The sequence below is a fragment of the Rhinichthys klamathensis genome, unplaced genomic scaffold, assembly GCF_029890125.1.
Source record: "Rhinichthys klamathensis goyatoka isolate OS25496 unplaced genomic scaffold, OSU_Roscu_1.1 h1tg000053l_1, whole genome shotgun sequence".
Classification (NCBI taxonomy): Eukaryota; Metazoa; Chordata; class Actinopteri; order Cypriniformes; family Leuciscidae; genus Rhinichthys; species Rhinichthys klamathensis.
The window spans coordinates 1,132,921-1,156,045 of record NW_026606598.1 but is presented as its reverse complement, the minus strand read 5'-3'; the positions used below and the strand labels follow the sequence as shown (position 1 = coordinate 1,156,045).

The window sequence follows — 23,125 nt, the reverse complement described above, 5'->3', positions numbered from 1 at the left end:
AAATAAGTCGCAGGAAGGGGAAGGCCTGAGTGAAGTAAAGGAATCCATAAAAGAATGAGTGAGAGAGGGAAACTCAAAGTTTGAGAAGACAAGGGGCTGGTCAGCTCTTTAGCATCTCAAAGCATATGGGCTCTATTAAAGGCCCCCCTGAACAGGGGCCCCGAACAGCCTCACAAACCTCCCGAAGACAATCTCTCCTGTCACACTGTCCGAGGCATCTCATCCAGCAAGAGCCTTTCAGAAAAGAGCCGGCTGCCTCAAACTCCAGAATGAGATGCAGCAGGCGACGGTATTTGCACAATACTACACAGGAGCTGCTGCCATCTGGACTGACACTACCTGCCAATCAACAGTGGACATTTTGTTTTACCCAGTGAGCAGTGCTAGACTCACTGGCACAGGCCCAGACGCCAACCCTAGTGCCCATTACAAAGCATCTGCCAGCAGGAACAACCTCCCATGGTCTGACTGGTATAAAGTAGATTGAGTGCAAGCATCGCAGTAATCTATAAAAAAATATGCAATTGAGATATAAATATGAAAGTATTTCAAGTTATGAAACAGTTGTTTATGGTTCTGAGTACAATTTGTCTATTGCAACTAAATAAGGTTCTATGTTAATGCAACTTGACCTCTTTAGTTTAATCTTGTGTAAAAACTTAAATGATTTTAAGTGCCCCATTATGCTTTTTCGGATGTTACCTTTGAAGTATAATATAGGTGTTTGTGAATGTAAAACGTCTGCACAGTTTCAAAGACGCTGTTTTCTGCGCTGTCAAAGTAAATCCACTTTGCATGCACTTCCAAACGATGAGGAGACCAATCAGGCTCTCGAAAAGGAGGGATTTAGAGAAACAAAATCCTTTATCGAACCGTTTTAGGCACTGTGAGAAACAAGAGGATACTGTAATGTATATAATGAAATAATTAAAGTGTTTTCTGACCTTGGATGCATGTAAACCCATTGTAGGAGACCTCCAAGACAAAATTAGGAATGTTTAAATAGCATAATAGGGGCACTCTAAGGCAATTTACTAGTAAAGCCAACTAATTCAGGCTCCGACTGCAGGTTACTGGGTTGTGATTAGGGTAAAAGTATCGGTTCAGGCACCGGTACCGTTTTAAAAGTATCGATTTGGCACCGGTATCGTAAAAAAACAAAAACGAACAGAAAACGATACCCAACCCTAGTTGTGATGCATACAAAAAGAGTTTTTAAATAAGAACTAAATCACTGGACTTGCCATGTTAGTGACAACATTTTCTCAGAATTGAGGCACTTTGCAGAAGGTAAACTAGACAACCACAAGCAAAATTGTATATTCTACTTTGAGTTATGTCTGTGAGATAATAAGTAGCCTACTTATGGTACTTTTTAGGTTTGAAAAGATTCTGATGTACATACATTTCTGCACTATTTTTCTGTACAGCCATTTATGGTCTAACACTACTGTGCCAATTTTTTCTAAGCTGGTTTTTGCAGCAAAATGCAGGCCTTATGCTGAGAGTCTGGCAACACGAGACTAGTCAGACTACCACTGTGTGGTCAACAATACTTGGTCAATCTGACCCATTGCGAATCTGGGCATTTGCAAGTAGAAAAGCGTCCAGCGTGGGAACGGCCATGTAACATCCAGGAGCCAGTTGTTTCTGAGTCAGCTGCTCTATGCCACGGTAGGAATTTCCAACCACTAATGATTATTCAGTTCAATCCAGTGGTCAGAAACAGACACTTGGAATAACAGCAGAACGGAGAGGAGCTGTGGCTCTACCTCATTGTTATTACTTTGAGAGTGGCCATTTTGAGGAGATGCCACTGATAGGATGGTAATAAAGTGATGTTTTTTTGTTGTTTTTTTAAATGTACCGAGTATACGATCTGAAAATACTGATCCATCAGAGTGAAATCCAGACCTTCAGTTATAAACAGGGGAGAGGACAGACAGTTTGGTTTTTATAGAAAAGAACATAAGGACGAGCTACTGCCCATCAGAAATGACTGTAAGCTAATGTTTATTCAAATTCAAAAGGTTTTGATATATAAAAAAATGATCTCAAATACTTATCCAGATTAGTTGAATAATCACAGTATATAATGTAGCCCGATTGAGAAATCAGTGTCCAAAAATTTATGAAAATACCATGTTTTTTTTTTTTTACGCTATCTGATACACTGTAAAATTACATTATTTTGAAAAGACAGTAAAATGCTACAGTAAAAATCCTTTTAAATAACTGTAAAATACTTTACCATACAAAAAAAATGTAAACGGTTTAACATCACATTAAATGTACTTTAAATTTTACTGTAATTTTTACCATATAATTTCGATGAAAAAGTTTAGTGTATATATTTTTTTACCACCAATATTATTATAATGGTTATCAGTACAAGGTAAAAGGTATTTTAATATTAGCATTACATTACTTGATTAACATTTCAGTTATAACCTGTAAAATATACAGGCACCGATATACCATCCTGTAATACCAGAAATACTATCACTGTATGTTTTATGGCGAGTTTTTGGCAACCACAGCTGCCACTTTACCCACCACTTTACCATACATTTATCAAGATATTTTTTACATTGAAGGAAAATAAATAAAAATTAACTTATAGAAAGTTGTGTTTTGCCCCTGTTTCTTGGGGGAATAATGGGTTCTTTGGTTTTTAAATAGACAATAGATAAGTTATATGCTTGAGTTCTTGAAGTCAAATGTATTTCTTTACTGGCTGTGGTTATTGATTTCCTCAAAATGGCTTCTCTGCCTCCTCTCAAAGCTTTCTGAACCAAACATCAGCAGAAAGAGACTAATAAATAATCCTGCGGTGTTTCTGACAAACCATAATCATCAGTCTCATGATCAAACTGAAATCCCAGCGCAGATATGCAATGCAGTCGGAGGGAAAAGTGGCACAGCGCACATAACAGTAAATTAATTCCACACCAGCGCTTACATAACCAGCGTGGCCTCAGACAAACTATGCCAGCATGAATATGTAATTCATCTCAAAAGTGCAGAGATGGTGAACCACGCAGGAGCCGCAATGAGAAAAAAGACAACCTTGGAGCTGGTCGTGAAACTTGCAAACACGCCACAGCGAGACCAGCCGCAAGAGGATGTGGACATACACACACTGTCCCAACAGATTCCAGCCAAGCTCAGACGGAGAGGAAAAGAGTGGCATGGAAAGTTGTGATTCAGTGAAGTCAGCTGAGACTGACTCGACGGTAATGAGCTCCCCCTTTGTATATATACGTCTGCAGGAAGCTACAGCCTTATATAAACACTTGGCACATAAAGGCATCTCATAAATGGAAACAGTAAAGTGATGAGAGGAGATGGTACGAGGTGTTTTGGAGAACCTAAACCTGTGAGGCACAGCTAGACAGCACATTCTGTCCTTACAGAGACAGTGAGCTGACGGCATTTACTAAGGCTGTATTTCAGAGCCCTGTAACATATGAGAGTGATTTAACTCATCTATTATTTTCCGACTCACTGACGCAAGCACCTTTCCACCCCCCTAGGTGATCTCATCTGGAGTGGAGTCTGGACGCTGCTGACACGCAGTAACGGGCCGCTCTATTTCAGGCTTTTTCAGCAAGAATGTGCCACGAGCTGAGTCACATCCACATTAAACACAAACGAGAATCTCAATATACTTGGGGGCGCTTCAATCTAAACTTCATCCCATTCGAAAAACGAAATGTCAATAGATCAGGCTGCTTGCTGTGCAAGAAGCTTAGTAGTGTTTGAGTAGTTTGAAGAAGCTTTGTATAAGCACTCGGCAAGGAGTGATTGGAGTGGGTGTGTGTTTGTGTGTGTGTGCGTGTGTGTGTATGTTGGACGTTCCAATCTAGGCCAGTTGTTCATACATCAACTTTTTTATTTCACATTCACAATAAAGCAAACAAAAAAACTCCAAAAGGGAGTTTTCTCCAATATTCCAGAAGAACCATTTTGGGTTCCCCAAATAACCTTTCAGTGCACAGTTCTTAAAAGAACCATTTTTTCTTAGTGTAAAAAACCTTTTGCACTTTTTCCACTAAAGACACTTTTGTGCAACGGAAAGGTTCCATTGATGGTTCTTCATGGAACAATATATGCTAATGAAGAACTTATGTTTAAGGGTGTACTTCCGAAACACTGCTTTTCAACAATGTAAAAGTCCACAAAACAAAGATAAAACAGCTTAACCAAGTTCTGTAAATCAATCAATTCACAAGGCCCTGCTCTCTCTCTCTCTCTCTCTCTCTCTCTCTCTCTCTCTCTCTCTCTCTCTCTCTCTCTCTCTCTCTCTCTCTCTCTCTCTCTCTCTCTCTCTCTCTCTCTCTCTCTCTCTCTCTCTCTCTCTCTCTCTCTCTCTCTCTCTCTCTCTCTCTCTCTCTCTCTCTCTCTCTCTCTCTCTCTCTCTCTCTCTCTCTCTCTCTCTCTCTCTCTCTCTCTCTCTCTCTCTCTCTCTCTCTCTCTCTCTCTCTCTCTCTCTCTCTCTCTCTCTCTCTCTCACACACACACACACACACAGAGCTCAACAAACTCTTTACAACAGACATAAATACCTATAGAGAACAACAAAACACAAAAGAGATCTCACTTGTCTCCTAGACAAGAATGACATTAAAATGAGAGCAAATGGAGACTTTTGTTTAAGCCTCATGCTTCTTAGATATTTCTCCTGCAAGAAAAAGCCCCCAAGATAGAAAGTCTGCAATAGTTATAAATCTCAATATAAACTTTGTCAAATTCTTCCAGTATCAATGATGTAAGCTTTTGTTGTCCACATGCACATCTTATAGCTCTTTATTCTTACTGTACATATAGGAATTTCAGGAGAAACATATATAGAAAAAGTTGATACTTAAATGAAACATAACTGAGATCTCTATTATGCTCTCAGAGAACAATAAAAATCCCTTCGAGTAGCAGAGCCAACTTGCTCTACCCTCAAAACAACACATTATGATTAACTTTGTGCCATGCAGTCGTTCTCACACAGATCTCTCTTCAGAAGAGAGCACTAACACTGCTCCAAAACTTCAAAGAGCTTCTTCTCACCCCAGTGTGATCAGCTTTAAGAAAGTTAATCATTCATTTCACATCACTTCAAAGCTCTTGTGAGCTGCAGTGGTAATCTGAACTCTCGTGCATTCAGAGTGTAATAAATACAGTCGTGTTGCTGACATACCCATAGTGCTCTGCATGGCTGCCTCCTCGCGTCTTCCCCCACTCTGTCCTGGAGGTACAATCCCAGTCTGCTTCTTCTCTTTCTCTATCTTTCTTTCTCTCTGCTCCTCTGCCTCATGCCAAAGTTTCCTCTCTTTTCTCTGGTAGAAACCCCCTTCTCCTCTGTCCTGTCCTGTCCTCTCTTTCCCTGCTGTTTGCCGCCACAGCACCGCCCCCTTCTCCTGCAACCCTCCTCCCTCTCTCACTTTGTCTGTGGCCCTTTCCTCCTCCACTACCCCCATCCTCACACACATTTAATCCCTCCTCATGCTCACTCCCTCTCTTTTTCCTCGTCTTTCCTCTACCTTTTCCTTTTCTTCATCTCTGTCAACTATTTTCTGTGGAAAATGGAAGGACTGTCATCCTGTTTTCAAATCTGACCCTCAGCAGCTGCTTTAATCCTATTTCTAAGGTCTCTAAATTATCATCAACATGATCAAAACTTTGCTGAAAAAAAAAAGGGTTGCACACAATATTCGGCATGCCTTCTGGTATCGGATTGATACTTCATACTCTTTTATTTAGTAAAACGCATTTTATTAATTCTAAAAAATTAAGGTCGTAAGTCATGCCTTTTTTCTGTGAAATCTTTAATGATTTTTAGAAAGTAAATGTAAGAATGACTAAGAATATATTGTTAGTTTATAGAATATATAGTAAATATTGTTAATACAACATTGTTAGTAATATTTCAAGGTGAACACTTCCTGGACTGAAACCACTTAGGTTTAGTTAATTACATTTTTTTTTTTTGGAAGAATAATGTTAAAATGTAAGTATAAAATATGGTAAATAAGGTTTTTGAGGAACGTTTGTTTGTATATCTCTCAATCATCATAGTACTAGTGAACTGCATTATATATGTTTTGCCCCAACACTAAAAACTACAGAGCTTTGATCATAAAACTATAAGCATTTTAATATCATCTTACTAAGACATATTATTGGGAGATACATAAAATGCCTGTAAATATCAGTTGTCACTCAAGTAGTTTGTTATATTGTTATACAGATCTCTTTACAAGTTGAATCCCATCTTACATTTTGACCATATATATCAGCAACAGCACCAAATTGCATGTTTTTTGCTCAGTTTGGGCTTCTGAATAAAACTGATGTGTTTTTTCTCAAATATGAGCTCCATATTCTCCTATATCATACTATATGAGCATCTTTGTGGGGACATTTTGACCCCATAATGTAGGTTATACCTGAACCAACCACACACACACACACACACACACACACACAAGAGCATAGTAAACACACTCCATCACCAAAATTACACACACCCAGTGCACCACAAAGGGTCTGTTGTGCCATATGACATCACAATGAAACTTTCAAGCAAAGTGATCAAAGGAACACTTTGTAAAGAGGACAAGAACAGAAAACCAAATTTGGGTGTTTTTTAAGGTTTTTTTTTTTACTATATGGACATATTTGGCTCTGTGTACTTTTATATAAATGTACTTGTCACATTTTTACTAGTTTAATTAGTCTATTAACAATGTCCATCAGTGGTCAACCATGCTTCACAGGACAATGCAGCCTTTTAAACATTTTTAGGAACTTGTATTAAAATTTGTATGAACCAACAAATGAGATGAAAATGACGGTGATGGAAACAACATGCTTGTTTATTCCCTGTTCATTTGTTACCTTGGTTATTATAGGTTTTATAATTAGTATCACGTCGCTGTTCCGTGTTTTATCCCTTACTTTTTATGTGTATTTATAGCCCTGTGTTTCAGTTCTTGGTTGTCCGTTTTTGTTGTTGCTTTGATGGTTTGGTTTTTCATTCCATTCAGGAATAAATTACCTTTTATATATGTATATATATATTAAAATAGAAAACAGTAAATTGTAATAATATTTCACAATATTACGGTTTTACTGTATTTTTTTTAGCCTTGGAGAGCATTAAAGGGTTAGTTCACCCAAAAATGAAAATGATGTCATTAATGACTCACCCTCATGTCGTTCTAAGCCCGTAAGACCTCCGTTCATCTTCGGAACACAGTTTAAGATATTTTAGATTTAGTCCGAGAGCTTTCTGTCCCTCCATTGAAAATGTATGTACGGTACACTGTCCTTGTCCAGAAAGGAAATAAAGACATCATCAAAGTAGTCCATGTGACATCAGTGGGTTAGTTAGAATTTTTTGAAGCATCGAAAATACATTTTGGTCCAAAAATAACAAAAACTACGACTTTATTCAGCATTGTATTGTCTTTCGGTTCTGTTGGCGAGCCATTTTTTAAATGTGCACGACCCTAAACTTTTACTGTATGTATATATACTGTAGATAAAAGACATCTGAAAAGTAGCAAAAATAGTTTCAATGTAACCTAAAAGTACAAACATTCTAATGCAAATCAATCCCTGGGACACAGAAATGCTGTATTTGAAGAATCAGCCATTTATCTAAAGGGTTGCCTTTCAATGAAACTTATTCACTGGTTCTTCCCTTTCAATCGTTTACCACTTCACTCCCTCATTTACTGGCCATTCCCAAACAAAAGCAAGGAAGCATGACGTGTTACTCCTAACCTGCATGCGCAGAGAACAGTAAATACACGGACACAGAGTAGTGTGGGACTCTCGAGTGAAGTGAAAAGGAGAAAAGGAGGCATGAGAGAGGCAGAGAAAAAGACAGAGAGAGGCAGGGAGGAAGGAGAGCTAATGAAGCGTTAGGAACAGATGAGCATCTGAGTGATTAATGGACACTTGCCCTCCAGGGGAGTTATCATATGAACATACACTCCACATATACTCACTGGGGAGGCTTAACTTGATACTCCCAACTACAGTGCACACACATATCTCAAAGCACATCCGGTCGACAGTATTCTCCATACTGGAGCGACAGCACATGCACGAATGCTTACAGACCTTGCTTGGTGGTAGTAACGGATTATTTAGTCGTTGTCAGGCGGAAACCTTGTATCTCCATATTTTCTTTTGGCCACCCTTTACATCTGTCTGTGGGTTTTGCAAACATTTAACCAATGAAAAGTATTAAAAACAGCTTATAAACCTAAACCTCGTAACTCCATTGGACCTCCATTGCACTTCATCTTGTATAACATGAGATTTTAGCTAATTTACAGAATAAAACTGAGTGCCCATATAGCTACAATAAACTTTATAACCTGTAAATTGTGTAAAATGTAACTGCCACAGTTGGGCCGTTCTAATGACGGAAAAACTGGCATACGCTGGTCAAAAACCTTGTAACTCCATTTGAGCTTGATTTAGGTAAAATGTTAATAATATAATGACACATCAAGACCATACATAAAGACACAATATAAACTTTGACAACACAGTGTTTAATTATTTAAAAAATAGTTTTTTTTTCCCCCATTTCCTGAAAAGTAGTGTTTTTTCACCCTACAGTGACTACATGTAATCTGGATTATGTAATCAGATTCCAAAAATTAAATACATGTAATTAGATTTTTTTTCTTCAATTCTCATAATCAGACTACAATTTAAATTAATTACTTAATATAAAAAAAATGGCAGTAAATTATTCATAATTCATTGGCTCTCACTAATTCTTCTTTTCTAACTTTTATATATTCCTTTCTAAAAAAAAAAAGAAAAAAAAAGGCTATTGCTTATATCTGGAAAGTTTTGTGGAATTGCACACACAAACCAGCCAATAGTCAGGTGCCTATAATTAAACAAAATTGAGAGGCCACAGAGCATATTTTTTTAGTAAGTGTTTTATTTTTTATTTTTCAAATGATTTATTCCTTTTAATTGAACATTTTTAAGATTTAATTCATTATTAACTTTTCATCAATTTACGAACCCCCTGCATTTCCTTTACAACCCCCAGTTTGGAAACCCTGATGGAATGTATTGATTAATTTATTTCATGTTGTTGATAACAAAGAATGAAATTCTTTTTGTATTTGTATATCAATATTGGACAAGATTATCCTAACGTAATCTAAAAGTAGTCTGATTACAATATATTAGCTGAAATGTGTAATGTTAAAGATTACTCTTACAAACTAAAATTTGTATCATGTCATTTTTGGACTATAATTTGTAAGTAATCTACCCAGCACTGCTTACAAAACACCCTGGACATGACCTAGGGAGTAAACTTTATCATTCTCATTTCATTTTTATCATTTCACGTTTATTGTCATTGTCATCCAGAGAACAACAACGAAATTGTGTTTGGAGCATGCAACAACCGTACATGGTGTCTAAAAAACATGGTGAAAACTTTGTTTCTTCCAGTACTGTACTGGTTAAAGCTGTTGTTAGCGGGATAATGAAAAGCCTTGATTAAGTATGAATGGGGGCAAGGGGAATTCTCAATCCCCCCCAAACTTCCCAGTCCCGCTGTCTCTTTTCAATTCAGAGGGGAAGAACTGGAACGGAATGGAGTTGGTTAGGAAAGGGAGAGAAAATTAATGATAGTGAAGGACAAAAGACTGAACATGAACCTAATCCCCCTTCCATCCCCCACATACACACACACACATTGATTTGATCAAGCATGCACACACACACATGCAGATGGACACAAAATGAGAGGTCCTCAAAACCTCCAACAAAACACTTGACCCTTCATCTACTAAGAGAGGGAGAGACCTAGAGAAAAGAAGGGACAAAAACACAAAACAACTGTTGAGTGCCATGGGGTTGTGGTGGGGGCTCTGTGAAATGTATTGCTAAAATGAGTAGAACTCCACTGATATCTGCAGATTCAGGTACCGTCACTCAGAAAATGTGACATTTTAATTGTTTTCAGTTGCAATAATACTGCTCTGTTACACATTTTACAATGTTTAAAGTCAGCCTGAACCTTTCTAAATGCATTTACTGGGCATGATTCATCAGTTAGTGTACTTTATTCCTAAAAAAAGTCTCTCTTTGTAATCTTTGATCATGATGTAATAACATTCTTTGCCTCTAAACCATATTTGGCATCAGTTTTTGAACCCGACCACTCCACCCACTTGTCACATTTAAACCATGTTTCACAACCCAATCAAATTTCCAGAGGACTGACAAAGACTCACAGTAAGTTTGTTTATAATCAAGTTGCCCTTACGAAAAAAGAAGTATACTGTAGTTCATATTAAGTATACTTAAGTAATGTTCAAGTATATTTTTAAGTATACATTATTTAGTAAGTATATCAAAATCAATGTACTGGTAGTAAACTTGTGAATGTATATTTCAATACTACTTGGGACTAAATTGGCCCACTTTTTAGTATATAAAAGTATACGTTTAAGTGTACTATAAGTGTAACAGTAGTAAACTTTAAGTGCACAACTACGTTTCTCATTTGTACTGCATCTGTACTAGTGAACTTATAAGTATACTAGTACTTTTTTTATAGAAGTACACTTACTCACTATACTCTCAGTAAACAAGTACTTAAGTAGTTTTATACTGCAAGTATACTTGTAAGTTTTCTTTAAGTGAACATAACATCATACTTATCGTTTACTATTTACATAATATACTTGTAGTATATACTAGTAGTATACTTAAAAACAAAACTTAAAGGTATAACATTTTTATACTTAAAGCTGCAGTCCGTATCTTTTCCTCTTTGTCGCCATCTCTCTGTTTGAAATCTGTAACTGCAGTGATTCGCGGAATTATCATCTTTACGTGGGTTGTAAATCGGCATGAAACAGCGCGGATGAACACAGTGCTTTGAGGCGAGTGGTGCTGTCAGTCACCGCGCTGTGTGGATACTGTCATACAGAATCACAGATTCACTTTTTGAAAGTTTGACCAACATAAGAATTTTCATAAGAAAATGTCTTCTGAACAAGTAAGTAAAATCCATTTTTGTTCTGACCAACTAAGGGGGAAAAAGCATTCGACATGATAAGCTTCGTTAGATTTAATCAACGCGATTTACAGCAACCGTGCAAATTATAGCCTACTTTGTTCTCAAATTGTTCATGTTAACAACATCAGCATTGCGTGACTAATGTTAAATTTAATGTGTTTTATGGTTACCTGCGTAGTTCAGAATTCATATTCTCCATAATAGCAAAACGAGGAAGGCACAACAAAGGAAACTCCATAACTGTGTGAATTAAGAAAACGTACTGTTACACGATTGAACTATTGAAATGTCTTACTTGTTCAGCAGAAAAAAGCCGTCTCTTCTTCCGTTTTGAACCCCTTCAAAACACGGAGTTCACGCACTTTTCAAAAGCCCCGCCGATGTTTAAATCCTTGTGTTCGCATGAGACGGTTTCTTTCTCTTTCTCTAGCCACCTTAAATCCGAAGTACGAAGTCTTTTGGGTTTTATAACTGCTGAATCTCCAGTTGACACTGATGATTGTTGTTTGGATCTTTCTGGATGCCATAAGTTTAATTATGTAAAGTGCTGCGAAAAAAGCCTATACATCTAAACATCTCGTCACGCGCAGAATAGCCGGCTAGCCGAAACTCCTTCTTTATGTGTACGGGTGTGACGTCATGACGCAAAGACATGCTCGAATTTCCCACGGAAACCCACCAGTACCACTGGAATTAAAATCATTATTACAAGCTAACCGTTTTGAATCTAGCTATGGCAAGCAGATAGTTTTGACCACTGGCAGAATAAGTTTTTTTTAATATAATTATTTTGGATTATTTTTAACTTAAAAAAGTTACGGACTGGAGCTTTAAAATATAGGCCTATCTTTAACTCTTTCCATTTTAAAAACATTTTATTCTAGCTTCCTGCATCCTTTTTTATCAACACTTGAAAGTGGCAAGTTTAATAAATAAAAAAACACCAATTTTTTTTTTTAAACTGAGAAAATCGCATTTTTGTCAAAGACTGCTACATTTAGATCCTTACTTTTACAACAACTCATGACAATTGATAATAATATCATTCTTGAGCAAAAAATCAGCAAATTAGAATGATGTCCGAAGGATCATGTGACACTGAAGACTTGTAATAGCGTCCATAACAGGAATACATTTTTTATTTTAATATATTTAAATAGAAAACGGTTATTTTAAATTATAATAATATTTCACAATTATACTGTTTTACTGTAGTTTTTCATCAAATAAATGCAGCTTTGGTGAGCATAAGAAACTTCGTAAAAAAAAAAAAAAAATTGAAATCTTGCCGACCCCAAACTTAAGAACTGTATTTTGTTTGTTTGTTTGTTTGTTTGTTTCAAATATGTGGAAGCAAACTGGGTTTCGAATGCAGTTTCACGTTCATAATTTTTCAAATGCAGCCTAAAAATGTATTTTAACTGATTGCACCTGGGCCTCCTAATGCGGAACAAATCAAAAAAATGCATGTTGGTCCAGTGCATGGGGTCCATTGAATCTTTGCTATTCCTGATGAGGTCTAAGACTCTGATGGCATGAGAGGAGCATATTGACACCATCAGCTCTTTTAAGCTGAGGGAAAATGTGTTTTACCATCTAAATGATCGAAGATCGCAGTGTGGAATGCACACTAATCTTTGACTAACCTGCTGCTGGAGGCAGATTACATAAGAACATCATGGGTTCAGAGAAGTCTATCAAATCTGGGATTGTGTATATAGACCTAGCCCTGAGCTCAGACCCCCCAGGATCACAGAGCTCCATCACAAAGCATTGAGCTTATGCCAAACACATCTGCTATCATTACACATCCCATACACTCTCCATAACAGCACATGTACAGTACACGCCATCAGTGGCAGAAACACACATTCATAGTCAGTGCTGGGTAGAACCTGATTATATGTAATCTGGATTACGTTATCAGATTCCACAAATTACACACTTGTAATTAGATTACATTACGCTTTTTAAAATACTCATAATCAGATACAGTTTTATTGATTACATGATTACTTAATGTTCACAAAATGACAGTAAATTATTCATTATTTATTTATTCTCACTAATTATAATGTTTTATCTTTTAAATAGTCCTTTCTAAAACAGCCTATTGGTTATATACTATGTACAGAAAGTCTTTTAGTTTTGTGGCATTACAAAAGTCAGGCCACGAAGCATAACAAATAAAATATTTCATCTTTGGTGTGTTTTGTGCTGTTTTTATTTAAAAATGTTACATTTTTATGGTTTAAATAATTATTACCTTTTCATCAAACCCCTTGCAGTTCCTTTCCAAACCCCAGTTCGGGAAACCTTGACCTAATATAATGTTTAATGCACTTCATTTTGTTGATGACAAATTTTCAACATAATTTTTTGTTCTTTTTGTATTTTTATATCACTGTAGTACAAGATTATCCAATTCAAATCTATGTGATAAACAAGTTAAGGCTAAAAGTTAGGCCAAAAGTAATCTAAAAGTAGTCCGATTACATTCAGTTAATGTTTCGGTTTATGTTATGGTTATGCTACTAACTACAGTTTCATCATGTAATTTGTATTCAGTAATGGACTACAATTTGTAAGTAATCTACCCAGCACTTCATATAGTACATCAACACTTACAGTGCCAGAAATGTCACACAGACACACAAAGAGATTTAATAAGCAAATACAGAGGCCTGGCCTGAACACTGTAATGAATGGTGTGTAATGAAACTGTATGTGTGAAGCTGCCAGCAGGTTTGAGCATTGCAAACCAATCTACTTTTACTGCTCTGCTCCCTGCCATGGAAAAGCAATAAGAGCACTGAGGTGATGTGGGGAGGGGAGAAGGATGAGGAACTGAGGGAGCTCCGTGTCCATTCTGTGCTCTGTTGAGTGGAATTGCAGAACGCTTCATGTAAAAAAAGAAAAAAGAGAGGGGTATTGAGTGGAGGACATGTGGGCATGATGCACCTCTACCCCCCCCTCGCAATGTGCTGAAAATGAAAAATGTACTGAGAGTTTACAGGTTATTTGGAACATTGACTATTCTTTCGTTTTCAGAGAGTTTCCATTCCTGGAATTCCCCCATTAATCCCTCTAGCTTATTAAACGTGTTTGTATAATATCTAAAATATCTGGAGTATGTTATCCATCCATCATCATTATACAATTATTATTTCAATGTATGTATATATATATATATATATATATATATACACATTTTATTTAAACTATAATTAATAATAATTAAAAAATATTATTATCATCATCATCATCATTATTATTATTATTATTATCATCATTATTATTATTATTTTATCCCCAAGTAAAAATTCAACGATTTCAATATGAACTCAAATATTTATCTTCTGGAAGATCAAATAATAATAATAACAATAATAATAAATGTTGTTGTTGTTGTTATTAATAATACAAATATATATATTTTATTTTGTAAAGAATTTAAGAATTATTATTGTTTTTATTATTATTAAAGTTAATGCATTATTATTATTATTATCTTTATTATTATCATTACTTTTTTATTATTACACAGAGTTGATTTGTAAATGACACATAACTGAGTCTGAGAACTCCATTAAGTCTCCTTAGCTGTGAAAGAGCAACCTTGGAGTTGCTCAAATAAAAAACATGTAAAAATTATTTTGGGCACTGACATAAAAAAAAATGAAATAATGAGAGAAATATTAAGAGAGATATCTGAAACACACCTGTTCCTAACACCAGCCGTGAAACACTATTAATGGTGTTTTATGAGCGTCAAGGGTCAAGTGAGGTTAAAGGTCGAAAGACCAGTGTTTTAAAATAGTGCAGGGGGTTGTGGTCTCAGTCACGACGTGAACACAGGTGGAAACACCAAATATAACATCACAATTAGCAAAGATCACATGGACAACGAAGATAATCAAATCAGTGACCATAGCATAGTTTTACATAAGCTTTGATCTGATGATCAGTGATGTGAGTCCACATGGGGTTAGACATGCCTCAGCACACTTTAACAGAGAATGGAAAGAATAATAGATTTCTACAAAAGAATTTAACAGCTACAGACTGTATATTGCAGAGGTAGTCGTTTTTGCTATGGGAGAATTGCTAACATAAGCATTGAAAGATGTTTCACACAGACAGTTATTTCCCATAACTAAACAAAAGTGATTCATCAGTCTATGGAGAGAGGGGGGGTCAGAGGGCAGTGGGACATCTGAAGAATTCTTCGTGCCATTCAAGAGAAAAAGGTTACAAATCACAGAGGGACACAATCACTGCTCTGGTTTAATAGGACAGAGGAAAAGGGGTAACGTGTGGCATCTGTTAAACTGTGAACACACAAATCTCAGGGCTGGCCTATACTCTTCCACAGTAAATCTTAGCAGGAGAGAGGTGGGAGCAGGCAATGTGTCACAGACGCTTTACTCGGCCTGTCTTCTCATTCATTTCAAATTAACTCACAGCATGCTCGCCGTTTATGTTCCACTGGCATGAAGAGAGGGCCATGAGAACGACATGGTTTGATGAGACTCGTAAACACAAATAACAGCCTGTCTGAGAAAATCCATGTAACATTTCACCCCAAAATTAAATTAAATAACTTAAAGATATGGACCATATTGACAGTAAAGGACTTTCCTCCGCAAATTCTCAATACTGGAAATATTTTGTAATATTTAGATTCGTCTTTTACATATCACCGTTTTTACACTGAAATATTAAGCAGCACAACTGTGTTCAACATTGATAATAATAAGAAATGTTTCTTAAGCACCAAATCAGCATATTAGATTTAGAATGATTTCTGATGGATCATGTGACACTGAAGACTGGAGTGATGGCTGATGAATATTCAGATTTGCAATCAAAGGAATAAATTACATTTGGAAATATATTCAAATAGAAAACAGTTACAGTTTATGAGTTATTATAAATTGTAGTCATATTTCACAATATTACTGTTTTTACTGTATTTTCAAACACATTTACAAAATCTAACTGACAAATAATGTAATAATTGTTTTATTGTTAGAATCAATCACCTCGATGCCAATAAGAAACCCTTCATCTCTGGATATTATCCTTACAAAAGTCTGTTCAGTAAGTAGGCCTCAGATGCCATTTCCACCACAGAGAGGCAGAGATAGAGCAGGGGTCGATCTCCTGAAGGAAACAGACAGCTGCTAAGATGAGTGTGAGCGTAGATTGAGAGCTGCAGGGTCAGAGCAGCTGCTAGACCACACACACACACACACACACACACACACACACACACACACACACACACACACACACACACACACACACACACACACACACACACACACACACAAAACAGTCTTGAAGACCTGCCAGTCATGTGCTCTAACTCTAACTGCAAACTAACCAGATGAGTCAGGCCAAAGGGGCCAAATCTGCAATCAAATGAACAACATGCTCCTGTAAAATACTTGCAGAGGAACCAAAAATGTTCTCTAGTAAGTAAGGGGTAATCAGATTTGAACCATTTTAACCACCACTACCATGATAAAAACATGGCATTTTTGTTAATCTGTTCATTACCTCGGTAGTCAGTAATGAGTTTTTCCTCCATGAAAACAATATATCCCATCCTAATAATTCCCTGCCCTCTGACCCCTACAGCTCCTCTTCATCTAGACTCCGGTCGGGCAGTATCCATTCCACTGTCACACTCCGCATTGGTCATCCATCAAGAACCTGACCCCCTTACAAAATACACTTCAAAGTGCTGGATGGAACCTTTATTGAAATTTCCCAATGGGGTAAAAAACTCCGCCAGACACATATTCACACCATTAATCAATGTCCAGACTCCTGCAGATGCGATAATCAGCTGTGACAGCGAGGAAATGCTTGTTCCCACTGAGTACAAACTCTGCTGATGCTTGTAAAATTTTCACCAACACAATTTTTTGCGAGTTTTTATTACGTTTAGATCTTAGATGCTTTCACCAGATTTAAAGCAGTCACTCTTTTTTTTTTTTTTTATACTGCAGATTTGCTGTTTCCTTAACCAGGGGTCACCTGACAAGATTCCAACAAGCAGCAATTTTTCCATACACACTGAAAAGCTGTGCGACAAGATCCATCCGTCACAAAACACTAGTGAAGAGCGTGTTCGAAACACAAAGCTTTGACACCTTTACAAATCACTTGTTTCGAATCAGTGATTCGAACTGACAAAGTCATGTGATTTCAGCAAACAAGGCTTCCTTTCATACAGTATATATATATATATATATATATATATATATATATATATTAGGGCTGTCAAATGATTAATCACGATTAATCACATCCAAAATAAAAGTTTTTTTTACATAATATATGTGGGTGCACTGTGTATAATTATTTTGTATATATATAAATACACACACATGCATGTATATATTTAGGAAAAAAATATAATTTATATATAAAATATTTATATTTAGATATAATATAAATTATATATAAATCTATATACAGTATATACATGAAAATATTTCTTAAATATATACAAGCATGTGTGTGTATTTATATATAAAATAAATATACACAATGCACCCACATATATTATGTAAAAAAAACTTTTATTTTGGATGTGATTAATCACGATTAATCATTTGACAGCCCTAATATATATATATATATATATATATATATATATATATATATATATATATACGTACATATTCCTAAATATCTAATGAATTTACTAACAACACTTGCTATTGTTTTCAAAGAATGTCATTGAACATGTTTTTGCAGTGCTCTATATGGCTTTAAATCACTCCCATCGCTGCAAATCACGGCTAAGTCTTAATAGATTGTAGAGACAAATTGTGCTGACAACAGTTTGTGGACAAGTTGTCTTGTGCACGCTTTTTCTACTCACCCTATGATGTCACATGACGTGGAAAAAAATAGATATTGTGACGATGAATTAAGAATTCCTTCCCACGACTTGTTGTAATTTTGTTAAATCGTAGCCAGAATTTAACTAAAACGAGGAAACAAAGTGTAGGCGACAAATTCGCCAGATTGTACTGATTCGTTCCTCCATTTTAATTTAGTTCAATCTTGGCCACAACTTGACTAAAACGAGGGAACAAATTGTGGGCTACATTGTACTAATAATTTATTCCCTTGTTTTAACATGGCCACAAATTTAACCAAAAGGAGGGAACAATCTAAGAAACGAATTAACACGAGTAGTATTTGATATACATGAGGACAGGTACTCCATTCCAAGGAGATTTCTGTGTGGGCAGGGCTTCCTAGTATGGCTACTGCCACCTAATTAATATTCATGAGCAAGGCGGATCAGATTTACAATGCATTCCTTTCCCTTTTCAGATCCTTCAACCTTGATTTAAGAAAACCTGAGTGCATTTTCATCATGCTTTACAGATCATTAGCTTTTAGTGTCTTTAATTAACTGAGCCTAATTAAAACTAACACAGTGAGGGGGTAAAAGTTATGATACTAATGGCAGAGTCCATTAAACCCTGCTTGTTCTGAATGCCTAGGCTAAATGAATGATGGAAATTAATTCCATGTGTCATGTCTGTTTCTCCAGTACTGACAGGGAGGATAGAGAGACGTACAGGGACTCATCACATGTCTTACCTTGCACAGAGGCCCAGAGAGGGGCTCCTAAAAGATGCAGAGATCCAGAACTGATGGAGACTTTACACATGCCCAGAGTCCCACCGCAGCGTCCACCTCCACTCACACACCTGCAGGGATAGCCACACATACTGGGGTTAGGTAAAATTCAGAAACATGCAAAACAGAGGAAAGCTGAGGAAAAATTCACAATTACTATTAAAAAAAGTTCCAATCGTCTATTTAAAACCATAAGGAAGTGGAGAATGCCCAGAGAGCCTCTACCATCTCTACAGTCAAGACGAAAGAGTTCAAGTATGCATACTGTACGTCACACACACCTGCTATGGAGTATAAGTTGCAGGGTGTAAAGGTGAAAAGCCTGTTATTATGTTACCATGAAAGCATGATAAGGTCATGGCTTTCTTTCTCTTTGGCCCATCAGTGAGTTCACATGGGTCTCGATGGACATATGAGCCAGGAGAGATCATATTTTGCCAGGTACATTATAATCTGTGAAAGTTTTAAGTTCCTCAAAATAAAATATACTCAGCACATGTAATTTCTGAGACGAGTGGAAGAGCACACCGCCCCCCACTGGATACCAACCAACATTACCTCTGTGTGAGATACCATTAAAAACAACTAAAAACTTAACAGCTATTTTGACTCAGTACTTTTTAGATATCCTGAATTTGGAAGTAAATGAATAAATTAGTTTCAGTGTCTGTGTGTATCATATGTGAATGTACATATTCTTATGTTTCCACACTGCCATGTTCAGAAGTGCATGAATGAAACACAAAGTTTAATGTAACCTTTTTAAAGTGTGCGAAATCTGCAGGGACTTTCCTCTCTCCATACGCTTATACACTTAGTCAGGAATGCTAGTTACTATTTAATCTGCGTTTAATAAAAGCAGTGAAGAATGAAGAGGAGATTCAAGAGGAATGTGTCTGTGGTTATATCTTCTCTTCAGTTATCAGTCTCATCTAGTGTGTGCTGCTACCACTTCTAAATTGGGTCACATCTACACAGACACACACACACACACACACGTGGAGAGGAGAGGGGAAACGGAGGTTCACACGTGCCTGATCCTGTCTGCTTCACAGAAAGGGGGAGCGACTGGGAAAACAAAGGGGGTGAATGGAGGTCTAGTTAAGCATAACACACAACATAGTGTTCTGGAAATTCTTTCTGAGCTACTAATAAAAGTTGTTGTTATAGAACAAAATGAAGTTATAGAAGAGGGCAATATCTTCTAAGAAATACATGAAACAACTGTGGACTTCCGTGTCACTAAAAAACATAAAAAAATTAAATAAAACACTACCGTTCAAAAGATTGGTTCGGTAAAATATTTGAATGTCTCTAATGCTTATTGAGGCTGCATTTAATATATAGTTAAACCGTGAAATTCGATTATAATTAAAAATAACTTCTTATAATATACTTAATTTATTCTTGTGATGCAAAACTGAATTATTTTCAGCATCATTACTCCAGTCTTCAGTGTCACATGATCCTTCAGAAATCATTATAATATGCTGATTTGCTGCTCAAGAAACATTATTTATTATTAATAATGTTGAAAACAGTTCATATTTTTGTGGGAAAAGTGATGCATTTTTTTTTCAGGATTCTTTGAAAGAAGAAGAAAAAAACACCCCAAACTTTTCAACGGTATAGTTTATACCTATAATTTATATAATTATCTTAAAACCATTAATGAATACCAACATATAACTAAATATTTTTCTGTAAAAAAGAAGACCAAAGCAAACCCCTTCTGTGAGAGACAGAACAGTTCAGGAGAGTCTGCATGATCTCTGCATGAGAGTGTGTGCAGACTTGTGAAAACTACTGTCATGCTACTGAAAATTTAATGGCGCCATTACTTCTATTTAGTTACTCCAAAACACTGTACAACACACTCCTATGTACAATGGATTAATAATAAGTTTTATTCTGACTCATATGCTGCTCCTCTCCCTTATCGGCCACACAGAAACATAAAACGTTGTGCAGTAATTAATCACGGAGACACTGTCTGCAAACTGATACAATATGGCCCATTGATTTTGCCATGACCTCAACTGGCCTGTCGGAGATAAACGTAAGCCTGTTAATTGGCACAGCTCTTTGGTTTCAAGTTGCTGTACTACCATTCAAGCTGATATAGCTTTCATTTCCGTCTGAAAAACAGGCTCTAGTTCTTGACAATAAAAGCGCTGATTACTTTCAGAACTCGATTACATTTGATACAAGATACAGAGGATCAGACAGCAGAACATCTGCCTGACTGGAGATAGTTTAAGACAGGGGTGTCGAATTCAAACTCAGTAAGGGCCATGCTGAGGGTTGTGAATAAAATCAGGGGCCGGATATATATTTAGAGGATTTTTCATTTATTGAAATATAAGTGTATTAGTAGGCTATAACTGTATAAAAAAATCTCAATTCTTTAAACTACATTATCATAACAAGGTTTTATTTTTTAATTTTGAGTAATAACACATTTTTACATATTTCACAAGACATGTGTCAGGAGCAAAGTCTCTGACCAGCATAACTACATAACAGTAATTTAAAACAGTAGCATAAAACAGTACTTTAAAACAAACAGTACTTTAAAAAAAAAAATCATAAAACTGTTTGATAAAGCAAAATATTCAACAAATGGTAGATGATTATAGATAAATGTATTGATAACAAATGACATCTGAAAATGTTATTATTTGGCTTATTTTGAGTGGGGGTTCAATCTTCAGCTGGCTGGCAGGAGCCGCCACTGGCAGGTCACGTGACCTGTCAGTGGCTGGCTGGCAGCTGCCAGTCTGAGCCTGGCATGTCATGTGACCTGCCAGTGGCTGGCTAGTTGTCTGGCAGTCTGCCTTTGGCAAGTTTCAGAAACCATTGATTTTTGACAGTTTTTGTGTTTTGTGTTCCTCCCTTTCTAGCTCATTTATTATGCATCTGTTGATATGATTATGTTCTTTAGTATGATTGCTGTTTTGAGGACTGTTATCCCAATATAACCAGTCAAATGGCCGTGATCCGACTGGCAGCTTACAGACGCTTGCTCGACGCTCATCCAGTCAGTCGCGGCTGATAGTGCGAGTATAACGCGTTGCCTGACACTCTCGCTACAAGGAAATAAATTGTTTTCTTATTATGAATATAATGTCATGCCTTTATTCTTGTGTATGATTGATGTTTTGGGGACTGTTATCCCAATATAACCAGTCAAATGGCCGTGATCCGACTGGCAGCTTACAGACGCTTGCTCGACGCTCATCCAGTCAGTCGCGGCTCATAGTGCGAGTATAACGCGTTGCCTGACACTCTCGCTGCATGGAAATAAATTGTTTTTTATTATTATTATTATTACTTTATAATATTTTAACAAAAATGAAATTAAATGCGCTTATTTAATGGCTACAACACACATATAGTGGGCCTGACTCTCTAAATATTGAAACAATTAACATTAACAATGCTGAAGTGCAGTTAATTAATAGTAAATGTTAACTAATCTAATTAAGTGTTACCGATTTTTTATACACCGATTCAGAGGTCTCGTGAGTTCAGTGTTGGACATGTCAGTTGTTTTAACTATTCATTAGTGAATGGTTAAAATGAGTCATTCGTTTGCGTATCGGACGTGTCAGGACGTCTACGGCACGCTTGTGTGATTATCTCGGCAGTTTAGGACATCGCACAAGATTTGCGTCAATACAGAAAACATATCACTGGCAGGGGCGGACTGGCCATCTGTGTGATCTGGAGAATCACAGAACGGCCGGTACTCCAGGACGGCCAGCGGGCCGGCCCACCACCAGAGCCGGATTAACGCAAAGGCAAACTAGGCACGTGCCTAGGGCCCGATTGGTGGGATGGGGCCCAGACAGAAGGACAAAAAAAAAAAAAAAAAATGAAAAAATGTCCTATCTACAATTTATTTCAATATTTATTAATTAACTAAAAATAGTGACGATGTTTATCTTAACCATAGACTGTTACATTACGTCACATTAACGCCAGCCCATCAGGTGCTGCGAAGCAAAAGCCTAGGCAGGCACGCAAAGAAGCACAGCTCTAATGCAGGTGTGTGAGTTGTCGTCGTCTATTTTGGAGTGATTGCAATGTATTCCAAATATAATCTTGTACTGTAGATCAGCGTCATTTCTGGAAAAAATCATTCACCGCTTTATTACGAGTTTAAAAGAGCGCGAGCGTGTTAACGTGCCCAGACTCGACGCTTTGAATTTGCGCGTACAATGAATAACATCGCGTCGGGAGCTGACTAAAAACGCTACAAAAGTGAAAGACAAGACGTTTGTATTCAAAGTTAAAAAGCCAACACGCTACAACATTTTAAATGTTTCAAATAAAGGATCTCATGGGTCTCTAAATTCGGCTGATGATTAGATT

The 23,125-nt window shown here is 36.7% G+C and overlaps 1 protein-coding gene across 2 annotated transcripts in view; it reads right to left on the bottom strand.

Annotated features, from left to right (window-relative positions):
• Positions 1-18,819, bottom strand: part of lzts2a (leucine zipper, putative tumor suppressor 2a) — a 33,109-nt gene extending 14,290 nt beyond the window's left edge. Inside the window, exon 1 of one of the 2 annotated variants that reach the window (XM_056248051.1) lies at positions 18,710-18,819. The gene's annotated coding sequence lies outside the window, so the exon portion shown is untranslated. Of the gene's footprint in view, positions 1-5,194; positions 5,386-18,709 lie in introns of those variants that run through there. The other variant, XM_056248050.1, reaches the window with a different exon arrangement.
• Between the last annotated feature and the right edge of the window lie 4,306 nt (positions 18,820-23,125).